This window comes from Octodon degus, unplaced genomic scaffold (assembly GCF_000260255.1).
Source record: "Octodon degus isolate 3935 unplaced genomic scaffold, OctDeg1.0 scaffold00109, whole genome shotgun sequence".
In the NCBI taxonomy this organism is placed as follows: Eukaryota; Metazoa; Chordata; class Mammalia; order Rodentia; family Octodontidae; genus Octodon; species Octodon degus.
The window spans coordinates 7,605,193-7,610,748 of record NW_004524685.1 but is presented as its reverse complement, the minus strand read 5'-3'; positions in this window follow the sequence as shown (position 1 = coordinate 7,610,748).

The following is a 5,556-nucleotide window of genomic DNA, read 5'->3' as shown; positions in this document are numbered from 1 at the left end:
AGACAGAGAGAGACAGAGAGAGACAGAGAAAGAGACAGAGAGAGACTCATTAAAGGAGAACTATGTGCAAGGCACAGTGCTATTGTATGCTCTTTACAGAGATAAGACATATACAACCTGTGGTTATGAGTTGTTCAGACTGTCCCTTCATTACAGATACAGGCACTGAGCCCTGATGCCCTGGTCACCACACAGAAAATTACTTATAGGATAGGTAACACAGCCACATTGTATCTCTAACGCACAAAAGAGGGCCGGGAGAGAGACAGAGACCTCTGTCTGTCCTATAATCATCTATGAATTCAAAACAGAAGAGTGACTTCAGATGGGGAACAAGAAGGAAAGAAGTTATTGGCAAAGTAGAAATAGGATTAAAGCCCAGTGACAATACAGAAGCAAAATGTTCCAGCAGTGCCACATGCAGAATAAATGAGCAAGAGTTTCTTTCAAATTTGCAGAAACTTTGCTTGGGGGAGACAGACATTTAAGAAAAGAATATGCTAATAATGATGTGGTATTATAAACTAGATACACAAAACTAATCTGGATTGAAAGGATTGTATGGGTGGAATTTTTAGAATTCCTCTACCTAACAATTTCTAGAATAGGCTTTCAGCTAAAAAAAAATCTTTTATTACATTGTTTTCACCGTTGGTAAGCAACAGCTTGTTAGATTTCTCAGAGGGACCAAGAGTTTCTCAAACAGGACACTCCTTACACCTGTCACCGCATCAGCCATCAGCATTTACTAAGTGACCCCTGTGTGAAAAGCAATGTTCAAAAGAGAATTTTAAGAGGAGCAAGGAGTCCAGTGCGGCTCTTGCAGTCCTTATGGCCCCACAAAGGAGACAAGGTAGACTCATAAAATCGTAAACTCAAGTGAAGAAAACATCTGTCAGAAGGAAGCTGTAAAGGGAAAACGTAAGAGTTCAGTACTCAGAGAAGTGGACAGGAAGAAGTTTAAAGTGGTTGCAAAAAGAAGAATCCAAGTGGGGTTAGATTAGAGCTGGTTTCAAGAAGGATTTTGTTTAGCATAGTTATGAAAACACCATTTGGCTGGGTCAACCCTTTTGCTTCTTTGTGGAATTCTCCAGATGGATGCTGTGTGTTTCTCTTTTTCCATCATTTTCTTTACAGAAGATCCTTGCCACAGCTATATCAGCTGAACACCCTATCCGAGAAAGAGGCCGAGGCACAGAGCTGTCTTCCACTGGACTCTATTCTCCCACTCACATTGTCCCTCTGTCGTATTCTTGAACTCCAGGGCCAGTAGCCAAATTCCTTCTGTCTTCATTCCTAACAATAAAAAGCCATTCTGTCATCACTCTTCTCTTTAACACCTCCATAAAAGATATTTTAAAAAACATTAAGCATCAGTACCTAAATGGGTTCATAAACAGTCCATTTAACTAAGCTGAAAATTGGTGGGATGTTCACTGTGTAGCCTTGGATATGCATGAGATATGGAGCTGGAAGAGAAGCAGCTGCCACATTCATTGGACATCAGAAACCTGACTCGGGGTTGGCACTGTGGACCTCAAAGCCTGCTGTCACCACCCCTGCCTTGTGCTCTGCAGAAGTCACACCTGCAGTTCACTACATACTCACCTCATCAGCTACAGTCTTTACACATGGGCCAGGAGTGCTTGGCTCTGAGAGGAAGGAGGCAACTTTTTCTGTGGAACATGAACAGCATCTTAGTGGAGGGCTGGGAGGAGGTGAGAGGAATGGGACAGAAATTAAATTCATGAGGCAAAGCTTCCGTCTATGTTCTTGCAGCCACTTGCTGCACATACATCGTTTCCTTCCTAGTTACTTGCTTTGTCCTATATGTCAATACGACAGTTTTTCTTTCTTTTTTTTTTTTTAATTTTTTTTTTTTTTTTTGTGTGTGTGTGTGTGTGTGTGTGTGTGGCCAGCTCACTCCACCAGGGGGCGGGCTGGCTGGCATGTGGTGCTGGGGGATTGAACCGCAGTCCCTGTGCTTTGCTAAGCTTGTTCTAAGTAGGTGCTTTAGACCACTGAGCCATCTCACCAGCCCAATACGACAGTTTTTCCTAAACTGTCAACCAGCTACCATAATGTCATAGATTATCTCCCCTTGATGAGCCTACATATGTGATTACATACATGTTTGCATATAGAATTAAACACAACCATATGTATGTGTATACACATGTATGCACATGGGTGGTCAATGTAAGTTTGTTAGGCTCTTTCAGAATCCTCTTCCTTTCTCTCTCTTTCCTCCTTTTTCCTCCCCTCTGCCCTCTTTCTGTCTCTCCCTCTGTCTCTCTCTGTCTCACTCTCTCTCCCCACTTACCATTGGTCTAGTAAATACACACATGAGGTACCTAGGAATGCTTGCTGCGTATGTTTATTCCTTGCCACTTAGACTCTGTTAATTTTCAGAGCACCCCCTTCTCCATTCCTCCCTAGAGTCATTTCTCCCATGGGACCACACAAGTCAGCCATAGGCACTCTTGTTTTTCTGCCTCGTATTTGTTAGCTGGCTATTCTTTTCCTTCTAATATTACTTTGTGGAAGTAGATTTTTTTTTATGTTTTTTGCCTTCATTCATACTTTTATTCACAGCTTAAAATGTGGCCCAGAGAGTAAGGAGAACACAGATTTCTATACTTTCTGAAGGCTGCGATGAAATCCTTGGACTGCTTCGATGTTTGCAAGCAAGGACAGATATGGGGGCTTTCTCTTGCATCTCACCACTGCTCTCCTCTCTGCTCAAGTCCCTCTGACTGACCCTGGATCCTCATAAGGTTTGTGAACTTTGAAAGCTGGTAGGGGACACGTTCCACACCCAGGGTGCTGGGGTGAGCCCAGGCAGCCCTGAAGTCCAGATGGACGTGGCCTCACAGAGAGCCACGTGATCCCAGTGAGAGTGAACTTCACCATGGGCCTCTGTGTCTCCTGGCCTAATTCACCCTCCTTCTTCACAATCTACTTGTGATCCCTAATACTATTATTACAGAGTCTCATTGAAATATGATTTTTAATTTGCAAAGTGGCTTTGGTGGCTGTCCACTTACTCACATGGTGTGCTTGTACAAATCATGTCTTCATTTTCATAGCTACGTGTTTTTTTTCCCCTGGAGTAAGCATGAAGAGCCTAATTTGAAGGTAAAAGCTAAATATTGATTCTTTTCTTTCAGTTTGAAACACACTTATCTCAGCAACTTGCAAGTGCCTCTGACCCATTAATGAGAAATTCATGGCAAATTATAAGAGACAAAGAGCATAAATATAGTTTGAAATAAGGCATCATCATGCTGAGGTTGGTCTGCTGGGCCCACAAGTCAAGCTTTGGAGGAAGGACATAAATTTTTCTCTGGAAAAAGTTTCCAGTGTGTTTGGACCTTTCTTACAGGGTCCAGCATTCTGCATAGAGATGGTAGAGATGGGCATGCATTCAGAAACCATGTCTCCCGTTATCTAGTCCTAAAAGTGGGCACCACTGGCTAGTGAGAACAACAGTGAGAGAGTGACTGAGAATTTCATCCATGCAATGTATGACAAACAAAGAGGAAGAGAAGCCAACACCTAGTAGAGGCACTGGGAGAGATGAGGAGGCTGTATCTCATGGATCTAAGAGAAGGCAAGTAGACCTGATGGGGAAAAAAATGATGGGGGTGGTAGGAATGGAAAATAATAGTCAAAATTTCTGAAAAGGAAAAATATAAGAATGGTCATGAGTTTGAATGGAGTAATTGGAGAATTTGATCCAAACATTGCAGCAGAGGAGATAAACTACGAAATTGAGATGCATGATTATGACAACTTATTTGATGCTTTTTCTTCAATAAGGCTGAAATTCATTCAAAAGTACCATGATGGTATTATGTACAGAAATATCCCTAGTCTAATACATTGTCTGCTATTTGGCACTCAGCACATTTGTAGTGACAATAATAAATAAAAGAATCATTAATTGAGGGATTGAAAACACCCACAAACAGTATTCAAGCTTGGCAGTATTCAAGACAACTTTTCCTTGCTAACCGGACTGTGTAAGTTTTTTGTCTCTGATTAGAGGGAAAAAAAGTCTTTGTTTAAATATTGTCTTGCTAAACCATATTAATCATTTGTGTCTCAGAAGATTAATCATTAGTTCTTCCAGCAATTCTTTCCCTTATCATCATCTTTTAGTTAGATGAGCCGTCTTTGTATTTTCATTGGGTCCTGGACCTCTTGTGTTTTCAGACTTACCCTATTTTGTCATAAACTCTTATTCAATTGTCTGCCTCTTTTTACAGACTGAAATTTCAGGCTAATCAAGGATAGTGTCTCATTCATCATCCTTTACTCCATTCATTATATAAAAAATGACTATTTTCCCCTTTCCTACTGATGGCCTTTTATATTACCTTTGCTGGTGAGAAAATTCAAGAACAATTTTTAAAACATTGTTAATGGCATGTGATAGATTGATAACAGTCAAAATTTAACATGAACCAATATGAATATATATCCTTCTAATCATTTACAGCCCAGAGTTTCATTTAAGAACCCAAAACAATGCAAACATTTTTTTTTTTCCTTTTTGCAGAACCAGGGATTGAGCTCAGGCCCTTGTGCTTGCCAGGGAAGCACTTATTCCATTGAGCCATCTCCCTGGCCCCAGTGCAAACAATTTAAATGATTATCAAGAAATAACTGGAGCATGACTGAGATATATCCATACAATTTTATTCCACTCAAACATTATATAGAATAATTTAGGCCTCTGTATGTGTCTACAGAAAGTTCCAGAAAGGCTAGAGAGTATGAACATTATAACCCTATGTGTGACATTTTTCACAGCATATATGTACTGATTGTATGATCAAAAGGCATTTAAATAAATAAGAGTGACATAAAAGCTTTGTGATCACCTTTTGAAGAGATTAAGAATATTATAGAATACACTATGTTTTTGCTTTTTATGTTAGTGGTTTCTGAGTTGTTCCATGAGTAGATTGTACCATTTTTTAAATTTTACACTGTTCTCTGACATTTGAGTTTTTTAAAAAATCTTTTCATTTATTTGTTCATGTTAATCACCTTTGCTTTTGCAGTCGGTGTCTCTACAGTTATAATCATTTCTTATTCATTTTTTTCTGTATTTTAGGGAAGGGTCTACAAGGTGTTCAGGGTCTCACTACTAGATCAGACTCATAGTGATTCTCCTGTTTACAGACTCCCAAGTACTGGGATTACGGGCACACGCCCCCATGCCCAGTCTCAATTGCTGTCTCAGCATGCCCTGGGGATGGGCCGGCATAGTAGGCACAGGGATCGAACCCCTAGCCCCTAAGCCTGCTTTCAGGAGCTTTAATCCTCTGAGCTGTTTGGCCAGCTCTTTGTATTCATTTCAATGAGAAAAAAAGATGAAATAGTATAAGACAGGTTAGTAAGATTGTTATAATAATTAATATATTGTATATTGTCCTCACAGTAGTTATTCACAGGACAAAATGCAGACATGATATCTTTGTCTAAACAATATTAGTACAAGGCTTTCTTCTCAATTAACTAAGAGAAGGTAGCTCTATATGTATC